This window comes from Oncorhynchus gorbuscha, linkage group LG15 (genome assembly GCF_021184085.1).
Source record: "Oncorhynchus gorbuscha isolate QuinsamMale2020 ecotype Even-year linkage group LG15, OgorEven_v1.0, whole genome shotgun sequence".
NCBI classification, from domain to species: Eukaryota; Metazoa; Chordata; class Actinopteri; order Salmoniformes; family Salmonidae; genus Oncorhynchus; species Oncorhynchus gorbuscha.
Genome location: NC_060187.1, coordinates 10,301,739 through 10,315,058, shown reverse-complemented (window position 1 = coordinate 10,315,058; position 13,320 = coordinate 10,301,739).

The following is a 13,320-nucleotide window of genomic DNA, read 5'->3' as shown; positions in this document are numbered from 1 at the left end:
ACCTTAAAGGGACCGATGTATTTTTGAGACAGCTTGCGAGACTCGACCCGTAGTGATAAGTCTCTTGTGGAGAGCCAGACTCTCTGGCCGGGGGCGCAGGGTAGGCCCGGGACGGCGACGTCTGTTGGCTTGTTGTTGGTACCTCTGTGAGGAATGCATAAGATTAAGACTGGTCTTCCTCCACATAAGCCGACAGCATCTGACGAACTTCAAGGCTGAAGGCACTCTGACTTCTGCCTCCTGGTCCGGGAACAATGGAGGGGCATAGCCAAACTGACACTCGTGCGGGGACATACCAGTGGAGGAGGAGCGCAAGGTGTTGTGCGCGTATTCGGCCCAAACAATGAAGGATGACCATGTGGACGGATTGTTACGAGTCATACATCGGAGGGTGGTTTCCACCTCTTGATTCATCCTCTCTGTTTGGCCGTTGGACTCCGGATGGTACCCTGAAGATAGACTGGCAGAAGCCCCCATGAGTTGGCAGAAGGCCTTCCAAAACCTAGAGGCGAATTGGGGACCTCTGTCAGAAACCATATCTTGAGGAATGCCGAAGACTCGAAACACATGATTAATTACCAACTCAGCCGTTTCCTTGGCAGAAGGTAACTTAGTCAGAGGGACGAACCTGGCCGCCTTTGAAAACCTGTCGATTATGACTAGGATAGTAGTATTGCCATGGGATGGAGGAAGGCCAGTAATAAAGTCCAACGAGATATGGGACCAGGGTCTGTGGGGAACAGGTAAAGGGTGAAGGAGTCCTTGCGGGCGGAGGTGAGAAGATTTGCCCTGGCAGCACACGGGGCAGGCATTGACGAAAGTGGCAAGGTCTTCTCTTATGGTAGGCCACCAGAACTTACGGCGCCGACTGAGATGGCCGCCTCGCTTCGCGTTCCTAGGAAACTATGCAGTTTTTTGTTTTTTTACGTGTTATTTCTTACATTAGTACCCCAGGTCATCTTAGGTTTCATTACATACAGTCGAGAAGAACTACTGAATATAAGATCAGCGTCAACTCACCATCAGTACGACCAAGAATATGTTTTCCGCGACGCGGATCCTGTGTTCTGCCTTACAAACAGGACAACGGAATGGATCGCATGCAGCGACCCAAAAAAACGACTCCGAAAAAGAGGGAAACGAGGCGGTGTTCTGGTCAGACTCCGAAAAAGGGCACATCGCGCACCACTTCCCAGCATTCTTCTTGCCAATGTCCAGTCTCTCAACAACAAGGTTAACGAAATCCGAGCAAGGGTGGCATTCCAGAGGGACATCAGAGACTGCAACGTTCTCTGCTTCACGGAAACATGGTGTCATGTTTTGTCATTTATTATCATGTCTTGTCCCTGTGCTTCCCATTCTATTCGTTTCCCTCTGCTGGTCTTATTAGGTTCTTTCCCTCTTTCTAGCCCTCTCTCTCCCCCTCCCTCTCTCACTCTCTCGCTCTCTCTTCTCTCTATCGTTCCGTTCCTGCTCCCAGCTGTTCCTATTCCCCTAATCATCATTTAGTCTTCCCACACCTGTTCCCGATCCTTTTCCCTGATTAGAGTCCCTATTTCTCTCCTTGTTTCCCGTACCTGCCCTGTCGGATCCTCATTTATAATTCACCGTGCTGTGTCTATGTTTTGCCCTGTCGTGTCGTGTTTCCCTCAGATGCTGCGTGGTGAGCAGGTGTCTGAGTCTGCTAGGTTCAAGTGCCTTCCCGAGGCAACCTGCAGTTCTCGATCAAGTCTCCAGTCTGTTCTCGTCTTTACGTGTAGTATTATGCTTTTTGTTTTGTAAAGTTTATTCTGGATTAAATACTCTGTTTTCGCCAAGTCGCTTTTGGGTCCTCATTCACCAGCATGACACATGGCTTACTGGGAAGACGCTATCCAGAGCGGTGCAGCCAACGGGTTTCTCCACGCATCGCACCGACAGAAACATACAGCTCTCTGGTAAGAAGAGTGGCGGGGGCGTATGCCTCATGACTAACTCATGACTAACGGTGTGATGAAGGAAACTGTCACGTTTGTCATTTATTATCATGTCTTGTCCCTGTGCTCCCCATTCTGTTCGTTTCCCTCTGCTGGTCTTATTGGGTTCTTTCCCTCTTTCTATCCCTCTCTCTCCCCCTCCCCCTCTCACTCTCTCGCTCTCTCTTCTCTCTATCGTTCCGTTCCTGCTCCCAGCTGTTCCTATTCCCCTAATCATCATTTAGTCTTCCCACACCTGTTCCCGATCCTTTCCCCTGATTAGAGTCCCTATTTATTCCTTTGTGTTCCGTTCCTGTCCCGTCGGTTCCTTGTTTAGTATTCACCATGCTGTGATTGCGTTTCGCCCTGTCCTGTCGTGTTTTTGCTGTGATTGTGTATCGCCCTGTCCTGTCGTGTTTTTTGCCTTCATCAGATGCTGCGTGTGAGCAGGTGTCTCTGTCTACTACGGCCTGCGCCTACCCGAAGCGACCTGCAGTCTGTGGCCGCTTCTCCAGTTATTCCCCTCTACAGACTAGAGGATTTCTGTTATTCCCTGTTTGGACTTAAATAAACTCTGTTTCTGTTAAGTCGCTTTTGGGTCCTCTTTCACCTGCATGACAGAAACATACAAGAACTCAAATCCTTCTGTTCACCTGATTTAGAATTCCTCACAATCAAATGTAGACCGCATTATCTTCCAAGAGAATTCTCTTCGATTATAATCACAGCCGTATATATCCCCCCCCAAGCAGACACATCGATGGCTCTGAACGAACTTTATTTAACTCTTTGCAAACTGGAAACCATTTATCCGGAGGCTGCATTCATTGTAGCTGGGGATTTTAACAAATCTAATCTGAAAACAAGACTCCCTAAAATTTAATCAGCATATCGATTGCGCAACCAGGGGTGGTAAAACCTTGGATCATTGTTACTCTAACTTCCGCGACGCATATAAGGCCCTGCCCCGCCCCCGTTTCGGGAAAGCTGACCACGACTCCATTTTGCTGATCCCTGCCTACAGGCAGAAGCTAAAACAAGAGGCTCCCACGCTGAGGTCTGTCCAACGCTGGTCAGACCAAGCTGACTCTACACTCCAAGACTGCTTCCATCACGTGGACTGGGACATGTTGCGTATTGCGTCAGATGGAAATATTGACGAATACGCTGATTCGGTGTGCGAGTTCATTAGAACGTGCGTCGAAGATGTCGTTCCCATAGCAACGATAAAAACATTCCCAAACCAGAAACCGTGGATTGATGGCAGCATTCGCGTGAAACTGAAAGCGCGAACCACTGCTTTTAATCAGGGCAAGGTGTCTGGTAACATGTCCGAATATAAACAATGCAGCTATTCCCTCCGCAAGGCTATTAAACAAGCTAAGCGTCAGTACAGAGACAAAGTGGAATCTCAATTCAATGGCTCAGACACAAGAGGCATGTGGCAGGGTCTACAGTCAATCACGGACTACAAGAAGAAACCCAGCCCAGTCACGGACCAGGATGTCTTGCTCCCAGGCAGACTAAATAACTTTTTGCCCGCTTTGAGGACAATACAGTGCCACTGACACGGCCTGCAACGAAAACATGCGGTCTCTCCTTCACTGCAGCCGAGGTGAGTAAGACATTTAAACGTGTTAACCCTCGCAAGGCTGCAGGCCCAGACGGCATCCCTAGCCGCGCCCTCAGAGCATGCGCAGACCAGCTGGCCGGTGTGTTTACGGACATATTCAATCAATCCCTATACCAGTCTGCTGTTCCCACATGCTTCAAGAGGGCCACCATTGTTCCTGTTCCCAAGAAAGCTAAGGTAACTGAGCCAAACGACTACCGCCCCGTAGCACTTACTTCCGTCATCATGAAGTGCTTTGAGAGACTAGTCAAGGACCATATCACCTCCACCCTACCTGACACCCTAGACCCACTCCAATTTGCTTACCGCCCAAATAGGTCCACAGACGATGCAATCTCAACCACACTGCACACTGCCCTAACCCACCTGGACAAGAGGAATACCTATGTGAGAATGCTGTTCATCGACTACAGCTCGGCATTCAACACCATAGTACCCTCCAAGCTCGTCATCAAGCTCGAGACCCTGGGTCTCGACCCCGCCCTGTGCAACTGGGTACTGGACTTCCTGACGGGCCGCCCCCAGGTGGTGAGGGTAGGCAACAACATCTCCTCCCCGCTGATCCTCAACACGGGGGCCCCACAAGGGTGCGTTCTGAGCCCTCTCCTGTACTCCCTGTTCACCCACGACTGCGTGGCCACGCACGCCTCCAACTCAATCATCAAGTTTGCAGACGACACAACAGTGGTAGGCTTGATTACCAACAACGATGAGACGGCCTACAGGGAGGAGGTGAGGGCCCTCGGAGTGTGGTGTCAGGAAAATAACCTCACACTCAACGTCAACAAAACTAAGGAGATGATTGTGGACTTCAGGAAACAGCAGAGGGAACACCCCCCTATCCACATCGATGGAACAGTAGTGGAGAGGGTAGCTAGTTTTAAGTTCCTCGGCATACACATCACAGACAAACTGAATTGGTCCACTCACACTGACAGCGTCGTGAAGAAGGCGCAGCAGCGCCTCTTCAACCTCAGGAGGCTGAAGAAATTTGGCTTGTCACCAAAAGCACTCACAAACTTCTACAGATTCACAATCGAGAGCATCCTGGCGGGCTGTATCACCGCCTGGTACGGCAACTGCTCCGCCCTCAACCGTAAGGCTCTCCAGAGGGTAGTGAGGACTGCAAAACGCATCACCGGGGGCAAACTACCTGCCCTCCAGGACACCTACACCACCCGATGTTACAGGAAGGCCATAAAGATCATCAAGGACATCAACCACCCGAACCACTGCCTGTTCAACCCGCTATCATCCAGAAGGCGAGGTCAGTACAGGTGCATCAAAGCTGGGACCGAGAGACTGAAAAACAGCTTCTATCTCAAGGCCATCAGACTGTTAAACAGCCACCACTAACATTGAGTGGCTGCTGCCAACACACTGTCATTGACACTGACCCAACTCCAGCCACTTTAATAATGGGAATTGATGGGAAATGATGTAAATATATCACTAGCCACTTTAAACAATGCTACCCTATATAATGATACTTACCCTACATTATTCATCTCATATGCATATGTATATACTGTACTCTACATCATCGACTGCATCCTTATGTAATACATGTATCACTAGCCACTTTAACTATGCCACTTTGTTTACTTTGTCTACTCACTCATCTCATATGTATATACTGTACTCGATACCATCTACTGTATGCTGCTCTGTACCATCACTCATTCATATATCCTTATGTACATATTCCTTATCCCCTTACACTGTGTATAAGACAGTAGTTTTGGAATTGTTAGTTAGATTACTTGTTGGTTATCACTGCATTGTCGGAACTAGAAGCACAAGCATTTCGCTACACTCGCATTAACATCTGCTAACCATGTGTATGTGACAAATAAAATTAGATTTGATTTGATTTGATTTGATTTGGATGAACTCCAAGGTGCGACCTACGCCCGGGTGACAGGTGAGGCGAGAGGAGTGCCCCCACAGAAGGACCTGAGTCCTCACTGCCTTGGGGACAAACAACCGATTGGCAGGACCTCCTTTCGGGTCCGGTTCAATAGCTTGAGCTCGTCTCACGGTATCCTCAACTTGCCACGAGATCGAAGCCACGATCTTAGCAGCAGGAAGGACAGGCATGTCCGTGTCATCTCGAATGGCAGGAGCGTAGACTCTGGACAGGGCATCCGGTTTGAGATTCTTCGACCCGGGCCGATAGGTGAGGATAAACTGGAATCGATTGAAGAAAAGAGACCATCTAGCTTGTCTAGAGTTCAACCGCTTCGCCTGCTGGATATACTCCAGATTTTTGTGGTCCGTAAGCACTTGAAACGGGTGAGAAGCCCCCTCGAGCCAGTGTCTCCATTCCTTCAATGCCATCTTAACCGCTAGGAGTTCACGATCCCCCACATCGTAGTTCCTCTCAGCCGGGGTAAGCCGGTGTGAGAAGAAAGTGCACGGATGAAGCTTCTTGTCTTCACCCCTCTGAGACAGGACAGCTCCAACACCAACCTCTGAGGCGTCTACCTCCACCACAAACGGTTCATCCGTAGTCGGTAGTATCAGGATGGGAGCAGAGAGGACGCGCTGCTTGAGTCCTTGGAAGGCCATCTCAGCTTCTCTTCCCCACAAAAACCTTGCATTGCCACCCTTGGTTAAAGCTGAGAGAGGGGCTGCCACCAAGCTGAAGTTCTTGATGAACTTGCGGTAAAAGTTAGTGAAGCCCAGGAAACGCTGAACTTCCTTAACGGATTTGGGGGTGGGCCAATCCGCTACCGCCCCTACCTTCCTGGGGTCCATTTGGACTCGACCGGGTTCCACTACAAATCCCAGGAATTGTACTCAGGATGAATGGAATTCACATTTTTCCCGGCTTAACGTACAGATGGCTGTCTAGGAGGCGTTTGAGTACTTGTCTGACATGCTTTGTGTGTTCTTGAAGAGAGCTCGAAAAGAGGAGGATGTCATCCAAGTAAACGAACACAAATATGTTAAGCATATCCCTAAGCACATCGTTTATGAGCGCTTGGAACACCGCTGGGGCGTTGGTCAGGCCGAAGGGCATCACCAAGTATTCATAGTGACCAGTAGGCGTGTTGAAAGCGGTCTTCCACTCGTCACCAGGTCTGATCAACACAAGATGGTATGCGTTCCGCAGGTCAAGCTTAGTGAAAACAACTGCTTCCTGGAGCAGCTCGAAGGCTGTGGCCATAAGGGGTAGCGGGTAACAGTTACGGACGGTTATGGCATTGAGTCCCCGGTAGTCGATGCAACTCCACAACCTCAAAAGGAATTCCATAAGAACAAAGGTAATCCTCCAAGACAAAAAGGTAAATCCACAAGGTGGAAGGTATAGCACAAAAAGCCTAAAAAAATACTCAAAAACAAACAAACAAGAACAAAAAACAGAATTCCACAAGAGAGTCCACCGAGATCAACAAGAGTTTCACAGAGTACTAGGGCTGGGTGCTAACATACAAACACAGAGCAAAGGACTGAGGAAAACAAAGGGTTTAAATACAATCAGGGGAAACGAGGCACAGGTGCAAATAATAATGGGGATCAAGGGAAAACAAAAGGTCAAAAGGCACAATGGGGGCATCTAGTGACCAAAAACCGGAACAACCCTGGCCAAATCCTGACAGAATACACCTGTAATACAGTGAATACACCTGTAATACACCACATACACCTGTAATACACCACATACACCTGTAACACACAGCATATACCTGTAATACACAGCATACACCTGTAACACACAGCATATACCTGTAATACACAGCATACACCTGTAATACACCACATACACCTGTAACACACAGCATACACCTGTAATACAATGCATACCCCTGTAATACACAGCATACACCTGTAACACACCACATACACCTGTCTTCCACTTCTCAATGTTAATAATCAACCAGTTATATGGAATAGTATTTTGTTTCTCCCTACTTCAGTAGCCTTGTTGTTAACCTCCTTGCAGATATGGAAAAAGGGGAAAAGCCTGGAATGTCGTTTTTTTTTCTCTTCTTGAACAACAGTTGAAGATTAAAAGGAACGTCTCAGGGAAACCTGTCAATTCTGTTGGTGAATAATACTGTGTGGAATTCAATGGTATGGAGTTATATTGGGTTTCCTCTACACCCACATTTTGTTTCAATAAGATCAATGGCGCTCAGTGACAGATAGGGACGCTCTTTTGTATCTTCAAATTTCAGGTTTCTGAGGGAATAATTAGATGGCTGGATGAAACGTAATGCATCAGGCAGCGAGGGGAGTTGCAACAAGAGATCCTCATGGTTCAACACACACACTGCACACACACTGCACACACACTGCACACACACTGCACACACACCGCATACACACTGCACACACACTGCACACACACTGCACACACACCGCACACACACCGCACACACACTGCACACACACTGCACACACACCACACTACGCCTGGCTGTTTCTCTGGTGAAATCTGTTTAATAATGGTGTTGGATTTCCATTGTTCTAAAAGTGGTGCACACCATTGATCTGCATTAAACCAATGACAAACGTGAACATTTGATAAAGAAATGGAGTATTTCCTTAATTCATGAAAACAAAATGACTCAGATTCAAGTCAAATGTTTTTAGTGTTGTTTATTTATTACATTTGGTGCCTATATTTGGTTTCAAACTAAAGATTTATTTGCTATAATCAGTTATTTTCAGATATATCCTAGTCTCACCTTTTTTTCAAAGATAAAAGCAGAACCATTTGGTATAGACAGTACGCTGTATATGTAATATTGGAACCATTTCTGTTTGGAAAATCGACTAAATATATTGATCATCTGACACATCATATTGTTTGTTGATTGGCTAGTATGGTTCTGGGAAAATAGATGAGTTGCATTGATCTTTGGGCAGATGATGTAGGTGTGATGTATTTGTCTAATTACAGTACATTATTTTCAGAAAATAGATGAGTTGCATTGATCTTTGGGCAGATGATGTAGGTGTGATGTATTTGTCTAATTACAGTACATTATTTTCAGAAAATAGATGAGTTGCATTGATCTTTGGGCAGATGATGTAGGTGTGATGTATTTGTCTAATTACAGTACATTATTTTCAGAAAATAGATGAGTTGCATTGATCTTTGGGCAGATGATGTAGGTGTGATGTATTTGTCTAATTACAGTACATTATTTTCAGAAAATAGATGAGTTGCATTGATCTTTGGGCAGATGATGTAGGTGTGATGTATTTGTCTAATTACAGTACATTATTTTCAGAAAATAGATGAGTTGCATTGATCTTTGGGCAGATGATGTAGGTGTGATGTATTTGTCTAATTACAGTACATTATTTTCAGAAAATAGATGAGTTGCATTGATCTTTGGGCAGATGATGTAGGTGTGATGTATTTGTCTAATTACAGTACATTATTTTCAGAAAATAGATGAGTTGCATTGATCTTTGGGCAGATGATGTAGGTGTGATGTATTTGTCTAATTACAGTACATTATTTTCAGAAAATAGATGAGTTGCATTGATCTTTGGGCAGATGATGTAGGTGTGATGTATTTGTCTAATTACAGTACATTATTTTCAGAAAATAGATGAGTTGCATTGATCTTTGGGCAGATGATGTAGGTGTGATGTATTTGTCTAATTACAGTACATTATTTTCAGAAAATAGATGAGTTGCATTGATCTTTGGGCAGATGATGTAGGTGTGATGTATTTGTCTAATTACAGTACATTATTTTCAGTACATTATTTTCAGAAAATAGATGAGTTGCATTGATCTTTGGGCAGATGAGAAAATAGATTTTCAGAAAATAGATGAGTTGCATTGAGTTGCATTGATCTTTGGGCAGATGATGTAGGTGTGATGTATTTGTCTAATTACAGTACATTATTTTCAGATTAAAACCATGAATACAAATAAACATTTCACATTATTATCCAAGCATGTTGATGTATTTGGTACCATATGAATTTACCACAGATTGTCATCATTTTTAAGTCTTTGCCATTTTAAAGTGTATATCATACAAAGATAACTAGCCATCGGAAGTGTTGATGTATTTGGTACCATATGAATTTACCACAGATTGTCATCATTTTTAAGTCTTTGCCATTTTAAAGTGTATATCATACAAAGATAACTAGCCATCGGAAGTGTTGATGTATTTGGTACCATATGAATTTACCACAGATTGTCATCATTTTTAAGTCTTTGCCATTTTAAAGTGTATATCATACAAAGGTAACTAGCCATCGGAAGTGTTCTAGATGTGGTCACATTCATAATTAAAACTATAAATGATTTAAATTGTCATCAATGCACAATCAAATCTGAACACATACACAAATATGGTCAAATATATTGCATTAAATCAAATATTTCATAAAATTGTACGATGTTTAATATTATATAGAATCCTTGAACATTATCACTATTTAAACATAATTTCAAATGATATATTTTTTTGACAACATTTTGTGTTCATTTGTTTTGTTATGTTAAATTACCATTATACCATTACCATTACCAACACATTTTCACATCTATTCACAATGTGTAGTATTAAGTATAAAACACTATAAATAATCTGTTCATTACATTACAATGCCTTCAGAAGGTATTCACACCCCTTGACGTTTTCCACATTTTGTTGTGTTGCAGCCTGAATTTTATATTGATTAAATTGAGATTTGGTGTCAATGGCATACACCAACACCCCATAATGTCAAAGTGGAATGATGTTTTTTGACATTTTTACTAATTAATAAAAAAATTCAGCTGAAATGTCTGGAGTCAATAAGTATTTGACCCCTTTGTTATGCAAAGCCTAAATAAGTTCAGAAGTAAATATTTGCTTAACAAGTCACATAATAAATTGCATGTGCAATAAAAGTGTTTAACATGATTTTTGAATGAATACCTAGTCTCTGTACCTATCAGCCAAGCAGTGAATTTCAAACACAGACAGGAAGGTTTTCCAAAAAAAAGCAGACATTGAATATCCCTTTGAGCATGGTGAAGTTATTAATTGCACGTTGGATGGTGTATCAATACACCCAGTCACTACAAAATTCCTAACTCAGTTTCCGGAGAGGAAGGAAATCTCTCAGGGATTTCACCATGCGGACAATGGTGACATTAAAAGAGTTACAGAGTTTAACGACTGCAATATGGGAAAACTGAGGAAGGATCAACAACATTGTAGTTACTCCACAATACTAACCTAAATGACAGAGTGAAAAGAAGGAAGCCTGTACAGAATACAAATATTCCAAAACATGCATCCTGTTCGCAATAAGGCACTGAAAGTAAAACTGCAAAAAAAATTGGCAAAGAAATGTACTTTGTGCCCTGAATAAAAAGTGTTATGTTTGTGGCAAATCCAACACAACACAACACTCTTCATATTTTCTAGCATGTTGGTGGCTGCATCAAGTTATGGGTATGATTGTTCGGCAAGGACGAGGGAGTTTTTTTAGGATAAAAATAAACGCAATAGAGCTAAGCACAGGCAAAATCTGAGAGGAAAACCTGGTTCAGTCTGCTTTCCAACAGACACTGGGAGACAAATTCACCTTTCAGCAGGACAATAACCTAAAACACAAGGCCAAATATATGCTGGAGTTGCTTAAAAAGACTGCACTGAATGTTCCTGAGTGGCCTAGTTAAAGTTTTTACTTAAATTGGCTTTAAAATCAATGACAAGACTGTCTAGCAATGATCAACAACCAACTTGACAGAGCTTGAATAATAATGTGCAAATATTGTACATTCCAGATGTGCAAAACTCTTAGAGATTATTCTATCATGTATTGACTCAGGGGTGTGAATAATTATGTAAATTAGATATTTAATTTTTAATACATTTGCAAACATTTCTAAAAACATGTTTTCACTTTTTCATTATGGGAAATGGGTAAAAAACAAAACAATTTAATACATTTTGAATTCAGGCTGTAACATCACCAAATGTGGAATATGTCAAGGGGTATGAATAGAGGAGAAAATGAGGGAAGAAGAGGAGAGGAAAGGAGAGTAGGGGAGAAGAGGAGACAAGAGGAGACAAAAGGAGAGGATGGGAAAGGAGAGGAGAAGAGGAGAGGGAGGGGAAAAGGGCATAAGAGGAGAGGAGGGGAGAAGAGAAGAGGAGAGAAGAGGAGACAACAGGAGAGGATGGGAAAGGAGAGGAGAAGAGGAGAGGGGGGGAAGAGGGCATAAGAGGAGAGGAGAGGAGGGGAGAAGAGGAGAGAAGAGGAGAGGAGAATAGGAGGAGAGGGGAGAAGAGGAGAGGAGTGAAGAAGAGGAGAGGAGAGGAGGGGAGAAGAGGAGAGGATGGGAAAGGAGAGGAGAAGAGAAGAGAGAGAGGAGGGGAGAATAGGAGAGGTGGGGAGAAGAGGAGAGGATGGGAAAGGAAGGGAGAGGAGAGAAGAGGAGGGGAGAATAGGAGAGGAGGGGTGAAGAGGAGAGGATGGGAAAGGAAGGGAGAGGAGAGAAGAGGAGGTGAGAATAGGAGAGGAGGGGAGAAGAGGAGAGGAGGGGAGAAGAGGAGAGAAGAGGAGAGGAGGGGAGAAGAGGAGGATGAGAAGAGAAGAGGAGAGGAGGGAGGGGAGAAGAGGAGAGGATGGGAAAGGAGAGGAGAGGAGGGAGGGGGGAGAGGGAGAGGAGAGGAGGGGAGAAGAGGAGAGGATGGGAAAGGAGAGGAGAAGAGGAGAGAAGAGGAGGGGAAAAGAGGAGAGGAGGGGAAAGGAAAGGAGAGGATGGGAAAGGAGAGGAGAGGATGGGAAAGGAAAGGAGGAGGAGAGGGAGGGGAGAAGACAAGAGGAGGGAAGAAGAGGAGAGGAGGGGAGAAGAGGAGAGAAGAGGAGAGGAGGGGAGAAGGGGGGAAAGAGGAGAGAGAGGAGGAGGGGAGGAGGAGGGGAGAAGAGGAGGATGAGAAGAGAGGGGAAAAGAGGAGAGGCGGGGAAAGGGGAGGGATGGGAAAGGAGAGGAGAGGATGGGAAAGGAAAGAGGAGAAGGGGAGGGGAGAAGACAAGAGGAGGGGAAGAAAGGAGGGGAGAGAGGAGAGAAGGGAAAGGGGAGAAGAGGAGGATGGGAAAGGAGAGGAGGGGGAAGGGAAGGATGGGAAAGGAGAGGAGAAGAGGAGGAGAGGAGGGGACAAGAGGAGGGAAGAAAGGAGAGATGGGAAAGGAGAGGGAGGATGGGAAAGGAAAGGAGAGGAGAGAAGAGGAGGGAAGAGGGGAGAAGGGGGAAAGAGGAGAGGAGAGGAGGGGGGAGAAGGGAGAGGGGAGAGGGGGGAGAGGAGGGAGGAGGGGAAAGAGGAGAGGGGAGGAGGGGAGAAGAAGAGAGAGTGTCAGTGAGGCCTGCTGTATCCATGCAGCCAGTCAGGGCGTCTGTTTCCCTACACCAGCTCAAAGCCACTGGAAAGTATGTACGTTGTGTTATTTATTGAGAGCAAGATGAACTGGCAGGCAATGTGTGTGATGTTTGCACTCTGCTCATCTTCAAAGTATAATTGCAACACACAGTCGGTATCCCTGATCATTGTGTGTTCAAGGTTTAGATGTAAGGCTTCACAAACCAACTGAATGTAAATACTGAATAATACACTGTTAGAAACAGAGAGAGATAAAGTTTCATTTGAGCTGCAGGGAAAAACCTGTGTATAATTGAGGCACAGGAGAGACGCCTCATAACGATGAGAAGGACAATACGTGTAACATGGACTTATCCTCGTAACCCGCAGCAGA